General features: G+C 39.3%; 1 protein-coding gene across 6 annotated transcripts in view; it reads left to right on the plus strand.

Moving 5' to 3' along the window:
* Window positions 1-26,305, plus strand: part of KCTD1 (potassium channel tetramerization domain containing 1) — a 150,655-nt gene that overhangs the window by 57,707 nt on the left and 66,643 nt on the right. The window contains exon 1 of one of the 6 annotated variants that reach the window (XM_075125261.1): window positions 2,116-2,225. The exons of the other annotated variants lie outside the window; for them this stretch is intronic. The gene's annotated coding sequence lies outside the window, so the exon portion shown is untranslated. Of the gene's footprint in view, window positions 1-2,115; window positions 2,226-26,305 lie in introns of those variants that run through there. 6 annotated transcript variants of the gene reach the window in all.

Consider the following 26,305-nt stretch of genomic DNA (forward strand, 5'->3'; position numbering starts at 1 on the left):
TGAGCAGAAGCTTTTGTGAGCTACAGCTCACTTCATTGGATGCATCGGGGCATCCGATGAAGTGAGCTGTAGCTCACAAAAGCTTCTGCTCAAATAAATTTGTTTGTCTCTAAGGTGCCACAAGTACTCCTTTTCTTCTTGCGGATACAGACTAACATGGCTGCTACTCTGAAACCTGTAACAAGAGAGTGATCACTTAAGGTGAGCTGTTACCAGCGGGGGAACCTTTTGTAGTGATAATCAAGGTGGGCCATTTCCAGCAGTTGACAAGAACGTCTGCGGAATGTGGGGAGGGGGGGAATAAACGTGGGGAAATAGGTTTACTTTGTGCAATGACCCATCCACTCCCAGTCTCTATTCAAGCCTAAGTTGATTGTATCCAGTTTGAAAATTAATTTCAATTCAGCAGTCTCTCATTGGAGTCTGTTTTTGAAGTTTTTTTGTTGAGGAATTGCCACTTTTAGGTCTGTAATCGAGTGACCAGAGAGATTGAAGTGTTCTCCAGCTGGTTTTTGAATGTTATAATTCTTGACATCGGATTTGTGTCCATTTTATTCTTTTACGTAGAGACTGTCCAGTTTGACCAATGTACATGGCAGAGGGGCACTGCTGGCACAAGATGGCATATATCACATTGGTAGATGTGCAGGTGAATGAGCCTCTGATAGTGTGGCTGATGTGATTAGGCCCTGTGATGGTGTCCTCTGAATAGATATGTGGACACAGTTGGCAATGGGCTTTGTTGCAAGGATAGTAATTAATAATTAATTATTTATTAATTATTAAACTGTAAGTAATAGTTTATGTTCATCATCTGAGTCAGATGCCACCAGCAGAAGGTTGACTTTCTTTTTTGGTGGTTTGGGTTCTGTAGTTTCTGCATCAGTGTGTTGCTCTTTTAAGACTTCTGAAAGCTTGCTCCACAATTCGTCCCTCTCGGATTTTGGAAGGCACTTCAGATTCTTAAATCTTGGGTCCAGTGCTGTAGCTATCTTTAGAAATTTCACATTGTTATCTTCATTGCATTTTGTGAAATTTGCAATGAAAGTGTTCTTAAAACAAACGTGCCTGGTCATCATCCGAGACTGCTATAACATGAAATATATGGCAGAATGCAGGTAAAACAGAGCAAGGGGCATGCAATTCTCCCCCATGGAGTTCAGTCACAAATGTAATTAATGCATTTTTTTTTTAATGAGCGTCATCAGCATGGAAGCATGTCATCTGGAACGATGGCTGAAGCATGAAGAGGCATATGAATCTTTAGCACATCTGGCATGTAAATATCTTGTGATGCCATCTACAACAGTGCCATGTGAAAAGTGAAAACAGACATTAGGTGACTAAGTGGGCAGCATTATCTGCCATAAATGTAAACAAACTTGTTTCTCTTAGCGATTGGCTGAACAAGAAGTAGGACTGAGTGGACTTGTAGGCGCTAAAGTTTTACATTGTTTTGTTTTTGAGTGCAGTTTTTTAACAAAAAAACTACACTTGTAAGTTGCACTTCTGTGATTGAGATTGCACTGCAAGACTTGTATGAGGTGAACTGAAAAATACTATTTCTTTTATCATTTTTACAGTGCAGATATTGGTAATAAAAAATAATATAAAGCGAGCTCTGTACACTTCGTATTCTGTGTTGTAATTGAAATCGATATATTTGAAAATGTAGAAAAACATCCAAAATATGTAATAAATTTCAATTGGTATTCTATTGTTTAACAGCGTGATTAATCACGGTTAATTTTTTTAATTGTGATTAATTTTTTTAGTTGCGTGAGTTAACCGCGATTTAATTGACAGCCCGATTAAAAGTAGGAGTTGACCAGGCTTTTCTGCTAATTGCATCATGCCATTTGATCAAAATGAGCTATTGTAGACTTTCATGGGGCAAGTCTTCAGAAGACTTTGATAAGACGCAACAAGAAATCAATTTTGTATAAATCAGACAGATGACCTTTTTGATACAATCAAGGAAAGAAAAGAGCATCATGACTAGAGTGTTGCATTGACAAAGCTTTTTTTACTCTTCTATAGAATCTGAAATGATTAAGTCAGTACTCTTGTTCTGTGAACATCAAAGCTGAAATGCACAAACTTTTAATGTTACAGGAAGCCGAAAGCTTTTTAAAAAGCTTGTGGGATTGTGCTGTAAAAGGCTTCTCGTTGCCCACTGTTCTCCTTCCAGAGAGCAAGAGATCAGAAACTGTTGAGTCTAATTGGTGAGTCTGTATGACAGTGAGCTGCCTTATTTCATGTAGGTCTAGAAATAAATGAGTGCTTAAACCCTTTGAAACACACCACTTCTGCAAAAGCCATGGGCTGTAATTAAATTGAATGTGGGGTTGTATTGTCTGGTGCCGTTGGCTATATACTTGATAACAGACCATGGTATACCCACTATTGTGTTAGAAGCTGGAACCTAATTAGCTGTGTTGTAGATTTTCAGTCACTTTAGAAGAGTTTTTGTTCATAATCTCTCTTCCAAGTGTCCTTTTTTGCCTTTCTGTTTTTTCAGAAGCACATACACTCTTTTGGGGGTGGGGGGAAATAATTAAGGATATGGTAACATATCTTTGTGCCAGTTAATTTTTTTATATATATCATATGTTTTGGATTCAATGAATAAATGTCAGTGACGGAATTGTCTGATATCACTAATAAATCTATTTCATAACAAATGTATATAATTATGCTTGAGGGACACTCTCTTTTTCCTGAGATGATTTTTTTTATGCTAATACAATCTATATATAACTTTGGGGAAATAGTGGGCAGACATGAGAGATAATCCCATTTGGTTGTTTTTCAGCTATCCATATGAAAAAACGTCCCTTTCTTGTTTTTTTACAACCTTGCATGCATCTTTGCACTCTGACAATTCAAACAAATTAATCTGAAAACTTCAAATGTCCTAAGCACTTAATTCTTAATAAAGGCAAGTACCTTTAATGTATTTGAATGTAATTTTTAATTTTAGAAATAACTGAACTCCTTTTCTACATATGGAGTATATAACTTTCCACTAAGCTTTGTGACTCCCAAGACATGGTGCTTGTAATACACACAGGCACATGCATGCACAGAAATATGCATGCCTATTTGCAGTTGTGCATTTTTGTAATTAAGACAGATGCATTTTAATTAAACAGACATTCCATGTTTTTATGAATTACATGTTGACTACATAAACATATGAAAACAGTTAAATTTCACACTGCACATTTATATTTCATTTTCCTTATTTTTAGGGAGAGGGACTGCAATTGAAATAAAACTACATGAATTCATCTTTGTTAAAGATTAAATGCACTAATTAAAAATAACTTTTTATTTCCTTTCAGCAACCAGAGCTGTCATGTTCTATATCATAAACGTTTGATTTATTAAAATAAAATACAATAACACAATTTTGGAGGAAGGGAACTAACTTCCCTGCTGACACTAAACCCAAAAAATCCTTTAGTGGTACAGGAAGGAAACAGTTCTCTTCTTCCCAACCTCTTCTCCTGGTAGCTTGTAGGGTGGGGAAGAACATTTGAGTGTAGCTTTTCAATACTGAGCAGCTATGAGGATAAGGATAAGAGTGAAGTTTCTTCTGCTGATCCTATAAAGCGTGTGTGGGGAGGGTGGAGGGCGTTCCAAAGTTTGGAGCTCCACAGTCTGTTTGGAGGAGGGCAGTGCTCTGATATGAGGCATTCTGTAGATGGGAGACAAGATACAACGGTTCATGTGAAAGGCAATTTTTGGTTTTAACCTTTCGCTAGTAAGGTTTCATCTTCTCCCTCCAGTACACACGCTACTACTTATGCACATGGGGACTGAACCACAATTTCTGTGAGAATCTCAACATAACTTGTTCATGTGCATCTATAGTCTCAACATGTTTTAAGATGTTTACATTTAATCTGTGCATGTTCATTCTTCCATATTCAGAATCCTTAAGAGTTTTTGGAGAAATTCCAAATAGGATTTCTCCATAACTTTCAATGGCATTCTATCCTTAAGTTTGTACTATCTTTATGAATGTGTTTACTTTGTGTGATGATGTTAAATATATGCTCTTGCAGTGTGGCTTAAAATGGCAACAAAGCACAGTGGGACTGAATGAAGAACAGTTTGCAATTTTTTTGTTGTTTGGTCTTGAGTTGCTAGAGGTAGGCTAAAGAATATTAGAATCTTAAATGGATAGCATTCTGTGTTGTCTAACAAGGAGCTTGGGTTTGAGTTATTGATTGGGGCGGGGGATCTAATTTCATTAGTAAGCTATCTGTGCACATGAGTATCTGCTGTGGTAGTTAAGGGTTATCAAAAGCATTCTCTAGAACAGGAAACTTCCCTATTGGTGAGACCCGTTGTCATCAATGGGTAAATTACCAAGTGTTATGGCAGGGTTATACAGAGAATCTGGGAAAGAAGCATTGAGAGCTCTGATCTTCCTATAATTGTTTTTGTTTTGTTTTTGGATGTGGAAGGTGATGTGTTTAGCCTAATGAACAGGTTTCCAAACCTGTGCCTAAACAGAGGATTTCACTTTTTGATCATAGAATATCAGAGTTGGAAGGGACCTCAGGAGGTCATCTAGTCCAACCCCCTGCTCAAAGCAGGGCCGATCCCCAATTAAATCATCCCAGCCAGGGCTTTGTCAAGCCTGACCAAAAAAACTTCGAAGGAAGGAGATTCTACCACCTCCCTAGGTAATGCATTCCAGTGTTTCACCACACTCCTAGTGAAAAAGTTTTTCCTAATATTCAACCTAAATCTTCCCCCCACTGCAACTTGAGACCATTACTCCTTGTTCTGTCATCTACTACCACTGAGAACAGTCTAGATCCATCCTCTTTGGAACCCCCTTTCAGGTAGTTGAAAGCAGCTATCAAATCCCCCCTCATTCTTCTCTTCCGCAGACTAAACATTCCCAGTTCCCTCAGCCTCTCCTCATAAGTCAGGTGTTCCAGTCCCCTAATCATTTTTGTTGCCCTCCCTAGACTCTTCCCAATTTTTCCACATCCTTCTTGTAGTGTGGGGCCCAAAACTGGACACAGTACTCCAGATGAGGCCTCACCAGTGTCGAATAGAGGGGAACGATCACGTCCCTCAATCTGCTGGCAATGCCCCTACTTGTACATCCCAAAATGCCATTGGCCTTCTTGGCAACAAGGGTACACTGTTGACTCATATCCAGCTTCTTGTCCACCGTAACCCCTAGGTCCTTTTCTGCAGAACTGCTGCCTAGCCATTCGGTCCCTAGTCTGTAGCGGTGCATGGGATTCTTCCGTCCTAAGTGCAGGACTCTGCACTTGTCCTTGTTGAACCTCATCAGATTTCTTTTGGCCCAATCCTCTAATTTGTCTAGGTCTCTCTGTATCCTATCCCTACCCTCCAGCGTATCTACCTCTCCTTCCAGTTTAGTGTTATCTGCAAACTTGCTGAGGGTGCAATCCACACCATCCTCCAGATCATTTATGAAGATATTGAACAAAACCGGCCCCAGGACTGACCCTTGGGGCACTCCACTTGATACCGGCTGCCAACTAGACGTGGAGCCAATGTTGTCAAGAACTTAATTCAGCTGGGATGATCTGTTTTGGTTTGGGTTGTTTTACACCTAACCTTCCTCTCTCCCAGCCTTGGCTGTATTTCAAATTATAGGATAAGTAGTTTCCTTCCTTCCTTCCTTCACCCCTTTTTAATAAGGGACAAATAGCTACTTTTCATATGCTTGATGTAATACGAGGGAAGGATCGCATGCTATTTAGCAATGTGTAAGTGACTGTAAGTGCTGTAATTATCACGTACTGTCTTGATGCATAATTAGAAGGAAACCTTGTTTGGGGAGGTGGCATCTAGTAGTGATAGTTCTGCAGATGAGTTGGAAAGCATAGATGGGGGCTTAGCTGTCATAATAGACAACCCCACAGGCTAAAGAATCAAAGGTGCTGAATGGCATGCATATATAAAAATATGCAGAATATGTGCAAATTAGTTACCTGTTTAAGGGTTCTCCTCTGTCTCTAATCATTCAGCTCTTGAATTTTATGAATATTTGATATGTTGATATGGAAAATTAAGGTTTGTTTTTTCTTCAGTGCCCATCACTGTTGAATCTGCCATTCATTGCAAGTAATTGGCTTAGAAATTCTACAGTTTAAAAAGTTTGTAATAGACATAAGATCTCACTTTTTAAAGGGACCCTTTTTGGAAAGATTTTTATTATTAGTTTAAACTTGATTCAGTGAACTGTGATTGTGGCCTTGGTACAAGAATTTTATTATAGTGTATCCTCTGTCTTGATTAAAATTTGTTTCTGGATGTGCTGTCTAGAACCCATAGCAGGTCTATAACTGAGGTTTTTTTTCTCTCTCTCCTACATTTCCAATAGATCTTTTCATAAAGAATTTCAAGACAAAAGATGAGTTGCAGAGATTGTTTTGGAGTATAAAAATTAAAATAACTTAAATGTGATGTGCCAAATTACCAAAGAAATGGGGGCATTACATTTAACACATCTTGCATTTTTCTTTTAGTTGGTGACACTACTGCAGGTGTTCTCCTACTCTACGAGGACTCTGCTGTGCACTGAAGCAGGCCCATATCTAAGTATTTTCTGTATACTATTTCACGGGCTTCAAAGACTTTTTTTAAAAAATATCTATATTGCAAACCCTAAATTTTTAGACACTAAAGCATTATTGTATATAAGAACACGCTTTGTTTACAATGGGATTCTATACTGAGTGTGATGTCACCAACAGAACGAGTGCTGTGAGGTTGCACCAAACAGTAGCCAGCAAAAATGGGGCTGCAAGGTGATGAAAAGTCCCTTTTTGAAGTTAAAGGGACTCTGTGAAGCTAAATTGTCCCTACAGCTATGTAAAAACCAAGCTTTTTGTCAAACTGAAGGCCAGTGTTTCCATGAGTTAATTTTGTGTTTTAATAATTCCAGTGGAAACATTTAAAATGAACATTCTCGTTGCAACCCAAACATTGCAACATGGTGCCCAAGAGCCTGCCAGTAAAATTTTCCAGATATCAGTTATAAATAAAAATGAAACTGACTACTCTGCTCTATTACCTTTTCTCATGTCGCTGTCTTTGCCAACAGTAGATCTAGGGATAAAACAAATTAGATTTTTAAGATGTTCAATTCCGGTAATCCAAAGTGGTATTTGTAGTATAGCCAAGGAATTTTTTTGTGAATAAACTGAACTTCTAATCTGACATTTCTTAAACACATGCTGAAAGCTTCCTTCCCTTCATCCTAGGTTTTTTGTTTTTGTTTTTGAGTATTTGGTACATTTTTAAAGCTGTCCTATTTTTTTTCATCTCTTCAAAAACATTTAGAAGTCACCTTCTATTAGATATCCAGCATAAATAATGCATTATTTTAAAAAAGCACCTCTTAATTTTGTCAACTTGGTCAAAAACTATACTTCCTCAAATTTAAAACATTCAGTTGTCATATGTTGTATTGACATCTCTCTCCAAAATGAGCCTTGGGTACAGTTTGACACTTGCTGATTACATTTGTTATGACTGTTTCCATTAAAAGCACTTTAAACATAAGCTGTTTCATTACTTCTAAAGCATTTTGCAAAAATGTCTAAATCAGAGAATGTTGAGGAGCAGCTTAGAAGTGTCCCAAGTTCATTATAGCGGAGTAGGAATGTAATTTCTCAAAATAGGCTATTATCCACTTGCTGTTATCAAGTAGCTTGGACCTAAAACTAGAAATATTTTAAAATGTTACTAAATCTTCTATTAAATAGTAACATTTTCACTAATTATTTAAACCCAAGCATTGTGCTGGTGTATGGAACTAAAAATATACTTAAGTGAATTGCGAAGCGTGGGAACATAGCAGAAATAACAGAGATTTTTAATTTTTTTGTATTCAGTTCACGAACATGGTGTTAGTAACACAGCTAAGGGGAACCCTTTTAAAATGTGACTGCAGCCTGGTCAGTTTCTTCAAAATATAAACTGAGACAAATGAATACTTTATAGTAATGTTTAAATTTCTATAAATATACTCACTTCCTGACTATTAATGCAGTGTCACAAATACAAAAGGTGTCCCAGACCTGACACACTGAGTACAGAATTTGTAGTAATTGTTACAGTGATAAATGATATCTGACAGTAAAATTTCAGCTGGTTTTGCATACTATTTCAGTTGTTTAGAGATTTTTAGGATCATAGTATTTAGAGGTACAGAGCCATCAGATGAAGTCTGTTCTCCTGTAAGGGTAGAATGCAGTAGTTGTTCAGCAAATGATGTATCAGATATTACACTAGACTATGCCCAAATCATTGTTTAAAAAACCTCCCTCAACTTCCACTGCTAATTTGGTGGTCGGACATACTTCAGATATTTGGATAAAGAAGTACCATAAAGCAAGGAAATTAAAAAATGGGGAATGTTTCTTTCAAATCTTGTTTATGTGGGTTGCGATGTCAGTGAAATTGATAACAAAACTAGGAAATCTGCAGCTAAGATTTAATAGGGAGATGGGGTCAGTTACAAATTGTTAGTGTAGCTATAGTCAAAAAATGGACTCCACAACAATAGCATCTTATTATTCAATTTACAGTACATGCTCCTCCTATGTAGTAGTCATATTTGCCTAGTTCAGTGATGTACATTTTTACTACTTCTATCTGTGTCTGTCTGCAGTGCTATAGGAGCATGATCTTGATTTTGTTCTTTCTCACACAAACAAATAGAAATATTAGAAGTGCAAATGTAGACCCAAACTCTGTGACCCTACATTAAAGGTTATGGAACCTGCAGCTCTGTGTTCCTTGAATTTTGAGGCCCTTTAGGGCATTTTCTGCATTTTCAAACCCATGGCAGAGTGTGTAAGAGCCCAGGTCTGCAAACTTGAGCCAGCACTACACTAAAAACAGCAGTATAGAAGCTGTGGCTTGGGCTAGTGGAGCCCAGGGAGAGGGGTGGTCTTTCTTGCCTGACCCACAACATCTACAATGCTGTTTTTAGTGCTGTAGTGCAATCTCTGAGCCCAAATCTGTAGATCTGGGCTCTGAGATATGCTGCCGTGGATTTTAAAATGCAGTGTAGATGTATCCTTAGACTCCATGCTAATCTCATATTTCTTTCTCTGAAATAACCTTCACCATGTATGCAAATCCAGTAAATAAAGCTGGGGTTTGTGTCGTGATTTCCTTCCTGTTCTTCCTTCTCCAACCTCCGCCCCCTTTATTTTAAATGAGATAACTTACTGGTAGAATCCAAAGAATTGGGTCACTGGCCACCCCAAAAACCATAAAAACAGTCCTGTGGTTGAGCACGGTGTGCTGGAGTATCTGTGCATGTGTGATGTTGCGGGAGGTGAGAATAGAATAGGAGAAAGGTGACTAGAAAAGAGAGAAGGGGAGTGTGTGAATCAGCCAAATATAAACTGAGCAGAGACTGAAATAAAGGTGTGGAGAAGATTTAGAGATAAGTAATGGGGATGTGAGGAGGGAGAAAAAGAGCAAATTGTTGTCTTTAAGGTGGAGGCATAAGAGAAAAATCAAAAGAACAGTGAATTGATTACTTGAAATAGGTTTTGCATTTGATTTATTTCCTTCAGCTATCAAAGCAGTTAAGAGATGCTGTCACAAAACGAACGGAAATATTGGGTTCCTATCATCCATATGAAAGTTTCCTACCTGAAACAAAGCTGAAATTAAACCAATGGATCACCATAAAGTTTTTATTTCAAAGTTTTATTTCAAGTCTGGGCTCTTGAATAAGTGCCTGAAGAATAAGAAATCAATTTTCAATAATGTAGTTTATGTGGCATGTAGGGACAACACTGTTTTTACTTCTAAAGCACAGTAAACTAATTTCCCTAAGCTACTTGAAATTTCTCCTGTGAAGTAGTGTCTGGATCAGTTTCTCATGCCCATCTAATTTAAACTCCATAAGGAAATAGGGGAAACATGTTTTTGATCAAACTACTGTATAAACTGGTGATCTTCGATACTCCATTACTCTTCAAGCTGCTTCTTAAAATTCCTGAAAAGAACCCAGTGATTTTCTCGTTTCAGAGTAAGACATATTCCTTCGGGATAGCTGAACAAACTCTTGTTTTGTGTGTGGTGGTTGTATGCTGGGGACAGTATGGTGGGGGCAGGATTGATGGAGTCAGTGGTTTTAGGGAAAAGGAAGATGAGCAAATTCCTTTAACCCCCCCCTTTTTTTTAGTCAAACACCTTCCAGTGTCTCTTAGTGAAATGCTAATGTTATTGTTAGATTATTCCTTCTAATGCATATTTCGAGAAACTCTTTTGTATTCTAGCTATTCTGTCTTAAGGCAGTATTTTCATTGTGTATTCAATTATATGCTATGTGGCAACTTTGCATGCTTCAGTGGTATGTTCTGTTATTAAATATAGAGTTCTGATTATTTGTACCTTGAGAAGCAAACTCAGAGCCTTAGAATTAAGGAAATATTAGTTTCCAGTTGGTACAGTGGTATCCTTGGTAAAATATTTTGATCAAACTGATTATTTGTAAAAGGGTAACTACTATATAATGTATAAATCTTTTCCCAATAATTTATTTGTAAACCATTTCTTAAACTCTGAACCGACCCTCCTTTTATCTCAGTTCTGAGAAGTAGTCTTCTCAAGCTTGTAGTCCTTAATAAAAATTCATTATAAATCACACTTGCCTCCATACCATAAGCAAAGATAGAGCATGACTCAACGTATTTTTAAACTCTCATTTTACAAGTGTAATTGAAGTGAGTTTTTTTTTTTTTAATTTACAGTTTGTAATAAATCAGACAGTGCTTATGATCTGTTAGCTATACTCTAATGGTGTGTAAAGTCACGGTAAACAATTCTACTGTGTTTTGGCAAAATGATAGGGTGTCACTGTAGAATAGTGGTTCTCAACCAGGTTGGGGCAGTGAGCAGGTTTCAGGGGGTCCGTCAAACAGGGACGGCATTAGGCTTTCTGAGGCCCATGACAGAAAGCTGAAGCCCCACTGCATGGGGCTGTAGCCCGGGGCCCTGAGCCCTGCTACTCGGGGCGGAAGTTGATGCCTGAGCAATTTAGCTTCACAGTGCCCTCTGTGACATGGGGCACCAGGCAGTTGCCCTGCTTGCTACCCACTAATGCTGGTCCTGGCTTTTATATTGCAGAAAAACTGTTGTGGCATAAGTGGGTGGTGGAGTTTTTATAGCATGTTTGGGAGGGCTGAGGGTGCTCAGAGAGGGAGAGGCTGAGAATCCCTGCTGTAGAAGATGCCATTTAGTTGTGATAGGAAATAGAGTTTAAAAATTTTATGATAAGCTATAAAAGTGGACAAGTCTTTTTATTGTTTGTCACTACAGTGAGCAATGTAGTAAAAACATTGTTTTTAATGCTTTAGGATTAAAGTAGTAGCTCCTCCATACTGTTTCCTCCAGAAGCAGGAAATAGAAGTGTTTGGGGTTAAGCAGGAATAGTCCATGTGGTCTAAGACAGAGGTTCTCAACCTTTTTTCTTTCTGCGGCCCCTCAACATGCTATAAACATTCCAGGGCCCACCTGTGCCACAACAACAACTGTGTTTTCTGCATATAAAAGCCAGGACCAGTGTTATGGGGTATCAAGCAGGGCAATTGCTTGTGGCTCCATGCCGAAGGAGGCCCCATGAAGCTAAGTTGCTTGGGTGTGGGGTTCAGCTTCAGTCCTGCTGCGGTGGGGCTGAGAACTGCTGGTCTAAGAGATTGGTAATGGGATTCCTGGCCTTTCACTTCTAAATTGCTGGTTCAAACCCAAGTCCAGATATGTAGTGATTTGAAAGTTGTTAGATATTCAGAAAGCTATTTGGTGGCGTACATACAAGAATGGGTGGTCTTAGTTCAGTTCTAGTGGACACACTACAAAAGAAACCATCGCAACTGACACTAATTGTCACTCTTGATGGCAGTCTCGGTAGAGAGTTAAAGGATTAAATGGGCATAGAGAATAAACCACATTCATCCCTAGAGGTCTGTTTCTTCAGGTCAAGGCACACTGACAGCAGTGTGAGGAAACTTGCTCTGCCCATGGTGTATTTGTTCTATTGATGGTCTCCTGGACTGTCAGTGTGATACCTTTCAAAAGTAGCAGACTCCCTCCCCTTTTTTAAGGGAGACTAAGACTCATTACCAAATCTTAACTCTTTCCTTACACTTTTTGATGGGAGTGATGAAAAACATGCATCATTGCTCCCTGCTCTGGTTTTGACATCTCGGAAACGTAATTGACCTGATTTTGATTGATGTTTTTTGTTCACTCATCACTTAATTAGCAGATCAGTTTAGGGATTTGTCTGGATTTGGAGTGAGGTCCTCTTGTCCCCCAAAATCCTTGCTGTTTCCCTCCACCACTTTGATTCCTGCCTTGGGCGAAAGCTGTTTCCAACTCCTTCCGGGGAGGAGGTATATGAGTTTCATAGACGCAGACAGACAGAGATAGCATAAAAGACATTCTAAGGAGCAAAATTTATTTCCACATTTGGTGTGCCCAGCCCCTTCTAACCTGACTCTGAGGAGTGAAGTTAGCATCTAGAAATCAGATTTTGATTTGATTAAAACAAATGAAAAAATGCTTGTAATACATTTGCTACCACTAGTATTCTAGTTTCCCTTTATGGAGTGTGGCTAGATAGTGAGGTGCTCAGATACTGCAATAATGGGTGCCATATAAGTACTTAAGGTAGACAGAGCAAATATAAGTTAGTTTCTTTCTGTAGTCTAAGGCATACGTTTTGAGGCTGAATCCAAGCTTCAAAAAGGGTAAAAGTGGAGAATAAATTCTTTAACGATGTCCTAACAGTACTTTAATACCTTCTTAAGTCCCTTGTATTGGCACACCCATCATAATAATACAGAAGCGGTTTGTAATAGTTAAGCTTAGTTTTGTTTGTACCTTGTTCATTAATAATACAAATTATAAAGTTCCTTCCCTCCCCAGAAGTAAGAAACTCCGCGTAATGCATGATTATTTAAGTTGCAGTAATTAAAATCAAATATACAATATACAAATAAAGGGTTTTTTTTTATGTTTATTCCCTGCCTTGTTCAATCACAATTTTTTCCTTTTGACTGAACGGGAATGTTTGTTTCAACTGGTGTAGCCTATTGTGCAAAGAGGTCACAAGCCCATTTAAGAGGTAGCAAAATTTGAATATCTTCCTTGTCAATTTTATTGGCACGTCCTCTGCAATTTTAAAATATCTTTTTCTCTTATTGCTCCATTTTTAGGGTCCGTGCATCAGTTGGTTTTTCAGGCCCAGAACTACAATGGGGACGTAGGTGTTGCAATGCTCAGTGTTGTAACACCTAGCTTTTAGGCACCTAGAAAATCAATGGAACAACAATGGGATCAACAAAGCCTGAGTTAAGTGCCTAGACTCTTTGTATGGTGAATGGGAAGAGATAGGGACTTGAGAATGGGATCCTCAAAAGCCAGCACAGGAAATGGGAAGTAGCCTAAGATAGCCAATAGCAGATGAGTTGTAGTCCCTGCCCTTCTCATGGAGTTAGGCACCTAAATCTGGGTTGCAGGGAAGTACCTGTGTCTCCTTGAAATGCACAACCAGGAATCCCTCTCTAAGGCCAGGTCTACACTACCGCAGTAAATAGATCTAAGCTATGCTACTTCAGTTATGTGAATAATGTAACAGAAGCCAGCATAGCTAGATCCACTTACAGCGGTGTCTACACTACACTGTGTCAACGGGAGATGTTCTCCCACCGACTTACCTTGCTCTTCTCGGGAAAGTGGAGTACGCAAATTGACGGGCGCGCACGCTTTCCCATCGGTTTTAGCACGTCTTCATTAGACCCGCTAAATCTTCAATGCAGCAGCACCTAGTTAGCTTTGTAATGAAGACATGGCCTTAGAGTCACACAACTTAGTTGCCGAAGACATTATTGCTAGAAATGGAGGAGATGGTGGTGCCTACCTTAAAAATTTTAGCCCAGCTGTTAGAGCACTCTCCTGGCATGTGGGAGATCCAAGTTCTATTCTCCCCCCGCCCTCTTCTTGTTGGGGAGATGATTTGAACAGGGGTCTCCCACTTCTCAGGGAAAGTGGTTAACCATTGAGCTATGGAATATTCTGATGGGTGGATCCCTCAGTCTCTCTTGTTGAAGTAGTCCCACTTTGGATAATTGGTCATTGGAACAGAGGGACTTGAATCCACATCTTCCCCTCCACCCCCCATGTGGGAGCTGTACACACCAGGCTATAGAGTCATTCTTTCTCTGGCCCAATGACTACTTAAGTATTTCTCCAAAGCGGAACAATAGCAGGAGAGGCCTACACAAAAATGTCCCATAGCCTGGTCATTAAGGTACTTTCCTAAGAGGTTAGAGACCCATCTTCAAATCCTTTCTCCCTATCAGGCTGGAGGAAGGAAGGGGATTAAACTGCGCTCTCCCACATACCTGGTAAGTGCTCTAACCACAGGGCTAAAGCTGTATATGGGAAGCTGCACTGCTGCCAGTATTTTGAATGGGGCCCAATCCAATAGGGATGCTCAGAGCATGCCTACCAGGTTGAGTCCTGCAGACCAGACAGGAGGAGGAGTGTCTGTCTTCCCCTGGTTTGAAAATTGCACTGGGGTTTAGGTACCCTGATTCATAGAGGGATGCAGCAGTGCATGTGCTCAGAGGCAGAAACTTAGTGGCTAGAGAACTTTTACAGTCAAAATCTAGGTGCCTATGCGGTTAAGCGGTAGCCAAGTTTGTGGATCTCAGTGGTGCCTAAAACTGGGCTTCTGTCTAGATCTTTAGTTAGGGGAACAGTATCCAAGGTTCCTTCAAAACATTTTCCTATTTATATTTTTCCAATCTTCTTGTCACTTAAAGTTGTGTTTATGCATCAATTTTAATGGAGTAGCATCTTTTTTTGCCAACAGTGGATGTGGCTTATTTGTAACAGTGCATTGCACTGAAAGGTTTAATTAGATTGGCGGTGTCACAAATAAGTGCCCTTAACTCGGGGTGTGGGGAGGAATCAGTATAACGTAAATAGAAATAGGCTGCACAGACCTGCACTGAAATAATGCAGGATGAATTAGAACAGATCTACTTATTTCAATGTGTTTGTGTGTAGACCAGCTTTTTTTGTAATTTCAAGTGCAGTTCTTGGTAATTTCAAAATTCCAGATAAACCATTAGTTTAAAAAAAAACAAAAAAAAAAAAAAACTTGCCCTTAATGAGTGCCATCTGCGGTATATAAACCTTGCGCATTGTATTACATAATTATGTTGGCACATAGTATATGGGGGAAAAGATCTTACTGTTTATTCTTTTAAACTAGAATTATATAAGATTGTATAAATGTAATTATTTAATGGGGAAACAGTTTCTAATGCTATATCAGAAGTGGAACTATATTAAAACATAAGAGGGCTAATCTTCAATATTGAGTCTTTAGTATTTACTATTACATGATTGAGACTTAACGTAAGTGTGTTGAATACACTGTCAAAATTGCCCTCCTAAGGACACCTCTAAATTGATTGGTGTGATTAGGTGACTCTTTTAAAGGTAAACTATCTAGTGCTGAATTTACTGTATCAAGAACATATTTATTCACTCGGAGTAATGTTTTGACTCTGATTAATGTTTTTGAGTAACATACTGCTGCATTATTTGCAGCTGGATTCAAATGATGTTTAGGAACTTGCATTCTTTCATGACTGCTTTCTCTTTAACAAACTCTTATCACAGAAATACAACCTGCATATCTCCCTCCCTCTTTCCCAAGCTCTATAGTTGGAGTGGGGGAAGAAATAGCATTCAGTTTTATGTTGCATATGACCATGAATTTAGTTGCACATGTTGCTGTAGCTTCATATGTGTCCTAGAATATTTCTGAAAACATTTAATGTGGAAGGTGACTAAAGAAGTTAAAATGCTAGACTTAAGATGTTTTTATGTAATGCGTGTCTGCCCTCTGTTCATTACATATGTAAAGCTTATAGAATTAATGTGAACTTAAAGTAGTACATATAACTATATATTTAAATAATGAAATGAAATATTTAAGGGCCTACACCTTTTGCTATTACTGTTTCAGTTAACAGTTTGTGGTAATTTAGAGCTACATTGTTACAGATTTAGTTACAAAATTGGGCGATTGAATATCTTGCTATTGAACATTGAGGAAAATGATTTGTGATTTGCTTAACGGACGATCAAATTTAACATAACTTCTTGAATTAGTTACCCCTTCCCTTGAAGGGAGCTGAGTACTGACCCTCAGATAAATGTAACTATTTAAATGTAAGATTATATGCTGAAGGTAAAAGGGGCATTCAGCATATAAGTGAATCAAAAACTTTTGGTTTTGTCCATGTAAGTCCTCATAAATGAGTTGGCCTGTTTCCACTCTGTTGTGGCAACCACATGTCCTGTGCTCTGATGACATAGCTACCACAAAACACCACTAAAGAATGGAACCAAACCATAATGGGCTTGGAGGAGGAGGGTCAAACAAGTGGCATTTAAGTGTGTAGTGCAGTATTTCAGCTTTATATCTCAAGTGTAGTTCAAAAGTCTCTCAGATCTGAGCCATATGGTTTTTCAAAGTAACTTACTTGACCTCCCACAAGCTGTCTATCTACTGTGGTGGATTTTTTTTTTTTTTTCCCCAAAACTTTTATTTAAAAATAGTGCTGGTATGAGGCTTCCTGGGCAGCATGGAGAAGGAGGACTGTTACAATTTGCTTATAAGGTTTCAACAATGGTTGGGTATTTTACTATTCTCATTCTAAAATAAATGTTTGTGTTAATTGGCACATAGAGTTTAAACTATGAAAATTCATCAGAGAAAGACAGCACTTTGTAGGACCAGTTGATTTGATTAAAAAAATCAGATCTAGGATGGTCTTTTCTAAGAACATAAGAATGGCCACACTGGGTCAGACTAAAGGTCCATCTAGTCCAGTATCCAGTCTTCCAACAGTGGCCAATGCCAGAGGGAATGAACAGGTAATCATCAAGTGATCCAGTCCCTGTACCCCAGTCCCAGCTTCCCTCAAACAGAGGCTAGGTACACCATCCCTGCCCACACTGGCTAATAGCCATTGATGGACCTATCCTCCAAGAATTTATCTAGTTCTTTTTTGAACCCTGTTATAGTCTTGGCTTTCACAACATTCTCTGGCAAAGAGCTCCACAGGTTGATTATGTGTTGTGTGAAGAAATACTTCCTTTTGTTTGTTTTAAACCTGCTGCCTATTAATTTCATTTGGTGACCCCTAGTTCTTGTGTTTATGAGAAGGCGTAAATAACACTTACTTCACACTGATCATGATTTTATAGACCTCAATCATATCCCACCTTAGTCTTCTCTTTTCCAAGCTGTGAAGTTCCAGTCTTATTAATCTCTCCTTATACAGAAGCTGTTCCCTACCCCTAATAATTTTTGTTGCCCTTTTTGTTTTTTTTCTTTGAGATGGGGGCGACCAGATCTGCATGCAGTATTCAGGATGCGGGCATACCATGAATTTATATAAAGGCAATATGATATTTTCTGCCTTATTATTTATACCTTTCTTAATGACTCCCAACATTCCGTTCACTTTTTTGACTGCTGCTGCATATTAAGTGGATGGTTTTCAGAGAACTAGCCACAATGACTCCAAGATCGCTCTCTTGAATGGTAACAGCTAATTTAGACCCCATCATTTTATATGTATAGTTGGAATTATGTTTTCCAATGTGGATTATTTTGCATTTATCAACATTGAATTTCATCAGCCATTTTGTTGCCCAGTCACCCAGGTTTGAGAGATCTTTCTGTAGCTCTTTGTGGTCTGCCTGGGACTTAACTATCTTGAGTAGTTTTGTATCATCGGCACATTTTTCCACTTCACTGTTTACCTCTTTTTCCAGATCAGTGATGAATATGTTGAATAGGACTTCTCTCAGTACAGACTCCTGGGGCACATCTCTTCTCCCCCCCACCCCCTTTTATTGTTGGTAGAAACTCTCAATAGGCTCTGTCCAGCTCCCATTGAAGTCAATGGGAAGATCCCTATTGACTTCAGTGGAAGTTGGATTGAGCTTTAAGACTGCAATTCTAAATCCTGTAAATGAGCACTGACTGGTACTTGGTACAGTGTCTAACAACAAATGCTGTGAATTCAAAGATTGTCCACAAGCCATCATCTCTTAACTTTGCCAAACATCAGTATAAAATTAATGGTGATTTTTGACAATTTCACTGCTCCCTGCAGGAGTTTGAACAGCAAATTTACCTTTACAAAATGTGGTCAAAGATCCAAAGGTGATTCTTTGGATCTTTACAAGTGGCCAATACCTCATTTATTGGCCTTTCCAGAAATATTGTGTGCCCTAACGTCATGCCTGATTGACTCAGTACAGACTTTGAATGGCACTACTGAAATTGCCAGTACCAGTTCTTGTAGTGCCTAGGTGTTAGATTCTCTATCCAAATACTGACCTGGACTAACCCTGCTTGGCTTGAGCTCAGATGTGATCACAGCATAGCATGGATAAGAAGCATCTTGTTCTAAACCATATGTGTAGTGTGTGTTTACACTTGATGGTCATGGGGCCAGATTCATCGGCACCCTCCAGCTGTTTTGCATTGTACAGTGGCACAAAGCAACCAAGTTAATCTGGGCCATGTTTCCTAACTATTGTGGGAATACTACATTCTGTAAATGTTGTGGACTGAATTTTAAGTAATAAATGTGAAAAGGACCTTCCCTTTTAGGAAACTCAAGACTCCTGGTTCTGTAGGATTTTGAGACTTGTTTTACCTCACTCTGCAAAACATTAAAATTTAAAACATGCTGCACATGAAATAGTTGCTTTTTAAGTCCTGCAGTGGTGTACTCCCTTTACTGAAGATATTTATTGAAGATGCAGAATAATGATGATGTTTCTTTTGGAGTGTGGTCCTAGTGTTTGGTCAGTGCAACAGAAATGCAGAACAAGATACATGTGTGTTCTGTATTACTTTAGTCACCTTTCTAAAATATACTAGTGTTTGGTTTTTTTTAATGGTTAGTGTCTCCTCCATCAGCTGTTATAAGAACAGTTTCACTTACTAATGTGCTGCCTGAAATATCCTTTGTTCTGAGAAGCAAGTCTGCTTCTGTTGTAATCTGGGCTAAATTCAGCTGCAGGTCAGTGTTGTTTTGGTGCAGTAGAGTTCACTGACCACATTTTGCTTCTGGCAGTCCAAGCTTTGGCCCCTTTACACAGATCAGTGCCAGGCTAACCCCATTTATTACTACAACTGAGTTAAAGCTTTGCTTCTCCTATTTAATTTAGCTCAAAACAGGAGTAATATAACCAAGCATCAGAGTGGCAAACAAGCTAGAAGGAAAGTAAAATGGGTCCTCAAGTTCTTAAGCTAAAGATACCAAGTGACACCAGATTTTGGATGGAAGGAAGTGGCTTGCAGTAAATCATTAGACCCTTTATCATACATATCAATGAAAAACACGACCCATTGATTCCAGTTTGTATATGTACACTATAGCTAATTTGGGGTTCTGCTCAATTCTTTTAAATAAAACTCTGATTTTCCATGTAACCTGTACTGCTCTAAGCATTCCATACTTGCTGTGTTCTCTCTTGGGTTTCACAGTCCCAGTGCATAACTCCCCTTGTTTAAATCTTTTTGGCTCCAAAGGTAGTGGCTATGGATAACATCATGTGACCTCCCCACCCCTGTTGGTTCCATCCCACCAGCTACCATTACCTCAGCCTTCTAGAAATTCCCCGGCAGCTTGTTCTTGCTTGTGGTCAAGTGAAGAGCTCTTTACAGGAACTTGATATTCTCAACGAAGCTGCTAGGTGTTGAGCACTTTTGAAAACCCACCCAGAGGTTTTGTCAGAGCCAGCAAGCAGCAGCTCAGGCTATATGGTGACAATTAGTCCCTCTAGCTGCAATAGTGTTTATTACTTATGGCATATCTCCATATAAAAATCTCTTCAGTTCCTGAATTACTAGAGGAATCAAAAGAACAGGGCCTCTTGTCATATCTGGATGACAAGATGTCAAGGTTCCTCCCCCACTCTGAACTCTAGGGTACAGATGTGGGGACCTGCATGAAAAACCTCCTAAGCTTATCCTTACCAGCTTAGGTCAAAACTTCCCCAAGGTACAAAATATTACACCCGTTATCCTTGGACTGGCCGCTACCACCACCAAACTAATACTGGTTACTGGGGAAGAGCTGTTTGGACGCGTCCTTCCCCCCAAAATACTTCCCCAAACCTTGCAACCCACTTCCTGGACAAGGTTTGGTAAAAAGCCTCACCAATTTGCCTAGGTGACTACAGACCCAGACCCTTGGATCTTAAGAACAATGAACAATCCTCCCAAGACTTGCACCCCCCCTTTCCTGGGAAATGTTGGATAAAAAGCCTCACCAATTTGCATAGGTGACCACAGACCCAAACCCTTGGATCTGAGAACAATGAAAAAGCATTCAGTTTTTACAAGAAGACTTTTAATAAAAAACTAGAAGTAAATAGAAATAAAGAAATCCCCCCTGTAAAATCAGGATGGTAGATATCTTACAGGGTAATTAGATTCAAAAACATAGAGAACCCCTCTAGGCAAAACCTTAAGTTACAAAAAAGATGCACAGACAGAAATAGTTATTCTATTCAGCACAATTCTTTTCTCAGCCATTCAAAGAAATCATAATCTAACACATACCTAGCTAGATTACTTACTAAAAGTTCTAAGACTCCATTCCTGTTCTGTCTCTGGCAAGAGCAGCACACAGACAGACACAGACCCTTTTTTTTTTTCTCTCCCTCCTCCCAGCTTTTGAAAGTATCTTGTCTCCTCATTGGTCATTTTGGTCAGGTGCCAGCGAGGTTACCTTTAGCTTCTTAACCCTTTACAGGTGAGAGGAGCTTTCCCCTGGCCAGGAGGGATTTCAAAGGGGTTTACCCTTCCCTTTATATTTATGACACAAGACCCCCTGCCCTAGTTGCCATCTAGCTATTTCCAGTTAGGATTGGATTTATAAGTTCTATTAGCCGTATCTCATGCGTAGTTCCTTCAAATATTATATGAAATGAGGAATATGCATACCCTCCCACATTATCCTTGTGATAGAAATTGTTTATTTTGCATGGCAGTGCCAATGAAAGTGGTAGGAGATTTAGTGCTTTCCACTGGTTTTAATAGTTTTGTTGAATGATGTATATATTTATTTATTTTTTAAAAAAAAGTCCATGTACATGCCCAAAATGTGTCTAAAACCAAGTTGGGCAAACGTGACCACCAAAAGCAATCTGTGACTTAAGAATTACTGCTAAATTTAAAGCTTTCCAAACACTTGCTCCTGAGCTGAGACGAAAAATTTCAGCTTGAAAGAAGCATTGAACAATGTAATAAGAAATAGAGAGACTGCCTTTTTGAAAGGAAATTCTTGTGCAGCCTTAACTATGGGCATTGTTACATACCTTGCCTAGGATATGTACAGGGCTTGCGGGGTGGAAATTCCTTAACTTTCACCTTTATTTAATTTCCATTGGTACATCCTCACTCTTTCCCCACCCTCCAGTCAAATCAGCTCTGCCCTTAGATTTAATTTATAGAGGGCAGAGCATTAACTATCCCCTCCCTCCCTCCCGTCCTTTCTTGTAGAGCTTTGCTGTTCCTGCAGGAGGCCCTCTGCTTCACAGCATCTCTTTTTCTACCTGATGCCTCTGCTTCCTCCTCACCTTGCAGGAGCAGCAGCACTTCAGTCTTTCTGTCTCCTACCTTCCAGAGAAGGCATTGTTGGTTCCTTGGCCTACATTATGTCAGAGGACAGATCTTAGTGTGAAGGGAGCTCTTTCCTCTCCCTCTCATGCTGGGAGCATGACACCCAGGAGTTGAGAATCCTGTAACGTAGCTTCAAAGAAGCATAATTACGGGCTAAGTAATTTTTCCTTATTTTATTTAAAGCATCCATTTTATAGAATTAAAATCCAACTTTGACTATAGAAAAATCGGGTCTGAACATGTAATTCTATTGTAATTTATGAACATGGAGTAGTTAATGGTACAGCCTACCTATAATGGATTTATAGCATAGTATTTTTGCAAGAGAAATGTCACTCTTTTTTTCTAAGAGTGAGGCAAGTATTTCCTCTGTTCAAGTTAGTTACTCATGCAAAGATACTGTACTGTAATTGATTTGCCTACTAATATATTGTTTTAACTACTTTCCATGAGAGAGTGTGGCATGCTCCATATTACACATAGAATAAAGGGGTGTTTGAAAAGCAAACAGAATTTTTTAGAGATAACAAATGAGCTACCACATCCACTACTTAGTCTGGTGAATTAGCCATATCTAAGTAATGTGGTACACAGTCTTTCTTTAAAATGTCATTTTTTTTTTTAAGTCTCAGAACTACAATTGACTTTTTTACATTAAGCAGGGTCTGGGAGCTCAGGTGCATTTTAGTATCTGAACCTAAGTTTAGTATTAAGAAGATTACTGTATTTTTTTCAGTGCTTCTGTCAGTCTATTTCCCCATCCTTCTGTAGTGTGTGATCCTTCAGAAATGCTAAAGGCAGTTCAGAGCTGTCAGGTTTGGACCTTTGGCGAGAATCTCTACTTGCACAGCTCCTAGCAGAAATTCATACACTGTTAGCTTTGCACCAGTGTAATTGTGGTTACTCTGACTTAAAATACATGTGGTAGGGAGTCTGTGGTTTTTAGGGTGTGTTTTCTAGTTGCTGATCAGTGAGATGAGGCTTCAATGTAACTTTTGTTTAGCTTTTATAATGTCTTAAGAGCATTCTATCAAATAAAGAGAGTTTTGCCTATGTCTGTTGTCCATCTAGTCCATAATTTGTGCCTGAAAATGGCCAGTACCAGATGCTTCAGAGTTTCTTGTGTATGCTCCTTTGAAGTAGGCAGTTAAGGAGTAACTCGCTCATAGAGAAAAGGAGTACTTGTAGCACCTTAGAGACTAACCAATTTATTTGAGCATGAGCTTTCGTGAGCCATCTGATGAAGTGAGCTGTGGCTCACTCCTTTTCTTTTTGTGAATACAGACTAACACAGCTGTTACTCTGAAATCGCTCATAGAGATAACTTATTCCTAACCCCTACCAGTTAGTGATTGGCTTCTGCTAACTGCTGGTTTCTGCTCTGTAGTATGAGGATCTGTATTTCCTAGGAAGTTTGTAATTAATATGCTTGCTTTAATCTTTGTGTTTTTACATTTGGCATTAGCCTTCCTGCTGTGACTGCCTGTTGCTGTGGGTTTTCTTTAAATTAAGATTTCCTCAAAATTGTCTAATTCTCATGTGATTCTTCCTTCACTCTTGCCCTCTAATGTTGTGGCAATGAGTTATGTCTTGCGTGTGTGTTTTAAGTCTCTTTATTTCTTGCTTTGTTCCTGTTATCAGAGGAGTTAAATAGGAATGCCCCATTTACTTTCTTTATGTCATTCATTCTCTTTTATATGTCTCTCTCATGCCCATCAACTTGTTTCTTCTCCAGGCTTGACCATTTTAAATCTTCACTAAGTAATCAAACATAGAATCTCTATCATCTGTTTTCACAAGGCATCTAAAACCAAAGAAGCATGAACCAGATCTAGAAGTGCTTGGATTGCATATCTCACCTGCAAATCTCTATGGAATTAAAAAGTTGTCTGCACTTCTCAAGAAAATGTGTACGATGTATCATGCTATGGTATCAACGAAAAACCTTTCTCAAATAAAATCTCAGAGTGGGAAGAGCTTCCTGTGACATTTTCAGTAGATTGCCTCATTATTAGGTAGCTAAGTTAGTTTCAGACAGATAATTCTGCCTTAAACTAGTTAGCCGGTCACAGCTTCATGGGATCAGCAGTAACTGTCTGTTGGTGGTGGCAGCAGTGGTCCCCTTATGTAGTGCATGGTTATATGGATCTGTGGTTAATCCACCCTTGTGGGCAAAAATGCTAAAATTATCTTATGTGACACAAACACCCATTTGGCAGCTCCTATAGCTACCCAAAGAAATCCCTACAGGTCCGAAAACAGTAATCCTCAAAACTCTATTTCTTAGCCTTGGATCCCAAAGTATCTTTTACACATAATGGATTCAAATGAACCAAATATAAAATATTCTTTGTTCATATGCCAGATGTTCTCCTTCTTGCCAAGCACAGAATTATTCTGTTCTGTAAGCCAATAACTATGTTCTACCTTATTTCCTCCTCCCCTGCCGCCGTATTCCTCAAACGATCCCTAATAGTCATATGTGTGGTACATTTAGGGATGAAGGCAGGAATATTGTCCCATGGTTAAAACAAAACTTTTTTTCAAACTATCAAAGCATAAAGATGCAGTTTTAATTTAGAGCACACTTACTAGTTACAAAACCGTACAATCAAACCAGAACTTCAAATAAACAAAAAACCACCCACAAAAAGTGTTAGCAAAGTCAACACTTTGACATGTCTTGATCACTTTACTTATGTTGTATCCCCTTTCCACCACTTTTTATGCATTTAGTGTTTTTTCCTTTGGGACAGAGAGATCATGCCTTCCTTTATATTTTATATATTATCTATCACCTGATTGACGGTGCCAGAAACAATAATAAAACCCTCTCATCAGAGAACACTTTCTGGCCATGAACAGTAGTGTTGTACAGTAACTCCTCACTTAAAGTCATCCCAGTTAATGTTGTTACATTGCTGATAAATTAGACAGCATGCTTGTTTAAAGTTATGCAATGCTCCCTTATAATGTCATTTGGTAGCCGCCTGCTTTGTCCATTGCTTGCAGGAAGAGCAGCCCGTTGCAGCTAGCTGGTGGGGGCTTGGAACCAGGGTGGACCGGTAGCCCCCTATCAGCTCTCCATTCCCCTAAGTTCCCTGTGTGCAGCCACCCAGCAGGCTAACAGTTGCCGGCAGTTCAGCTGAACCTCCGCCCATTGCCATGTGCTGCTCCTGCCCTCTGCCTTGGAGCTGCTTGCCAGAGCCTCCCGCTTGCTGTGCGGTGCAGGGGAGGGAGAAGAGAAGGGCTAATGTCAGGATGTCCTCCTCGCCCCTGCAGCCCAGTTACCCCATTTTCCGTAGAGCAGGGGGGACACAGGACAGGGCTCAGGACGGAAGGAGCTTACTGGCAGCAGTCGAGTCTCAGCTTGCTGATCTGCTTAAAAAGGCAGTGTACTTAAGAGTGGGGTCAGCATATTTAAAGGAACAATGCGCATCTCTCTTTCTAACACACAGGGTGTGTCTATCTGCCATGCTGTCTTCCCTCCCTGCATTCATGCTGCCTTGTAGAGCAGTGGTTCTCAGAGCCGGTCCGCCGCTTGTTCAGGGAAAGCCCCTGGCGGGCCAGACCGGTTTGTTTACTTGCCGCGTCCGCAGGTTCGGCCGATTGCAGCTCCCACTGGTCACGGTTTGCCGCTCCAGGCCAATGGGGGCTGCAGGAAGTGGCGCGGGCCAAGGGCTTTGAGAACCACTGTTGTAAAGTTTGAGGCTACATTAACAACGAGTTAACCCTTGAGGGCTCAGCCAATTGCTAGTTCATCATTTAGCAGTAAGGAATTCCCTGGGAAATATCCCACCCTCTGACTCCACCACCTCAACCAAGCTTCACAGTCATCATCACTGTGTACCAGTATTAAATTGTTTGTTTAAAACTTGGTGGGTGTGTGTGTGTGTTTGGAAAAAAATTTCCGTGGAGCCTAACCACTCCCCCCCCCCCCATTTACATTAATTCTTCTGGGGAAATTGGATTTGCTTAACATCGTTTCGCTTAAAGTCGCATTTTTCAGGAACATAACGACAACGTTAAGCGAGGAGTTACTGTATTAACGCTGGTATGAGTAGTTTATAAGACAAGCTTGCTCTTCCACACTGCTGTTCCTTAATTTTGCACCAGATTCTGAATTGGAGTGGCTTACTCATGGTACTGGTTTTATGTTTTCACCTCAAATTATGTATATTATAAATACCTTCTTGCTGTACTTCTGATCAATTATTTTTCCTTTCTGTTATTCTGTAATTGGATTATTGCTAGAAATATCTTTCTGTATGATTTTTTTAAAAATTATTATTCCTATGGGTATTAAAGGGACCCAATCCACTTAAAATTGCACATCAGTATGAAAAGATTTTGCCAACAATTGTTACAAGAAACATTTGGTTTTTTTGTTTTTGTTTCTCTCCGTGTCCCCCCCAGTATTGTCAATTTTTGCATTTGACAGCATTTTTTTATAATTTTCACTGTTTCTCCTGTACAGCTAATCCCTTTCTTAATTGTTTGGACTTCAAGTTGATAATGTCTCATTTGCTGCTGCCA

This window comes from Caretta caretta, chromosome 2 (assembly GCF_965140235.1).
Source record: "Caretta caretta isolate rCarCar2 chromosome 2, rCarCar1.hap1, whole genome shotgun sequence".
Classification (NCBI taxonomy): domain Eukaryota; kingdom Metazoa; phylum Chordata; order Testudines; family Cheloniidae; genus Caretta; species Caretta caretta.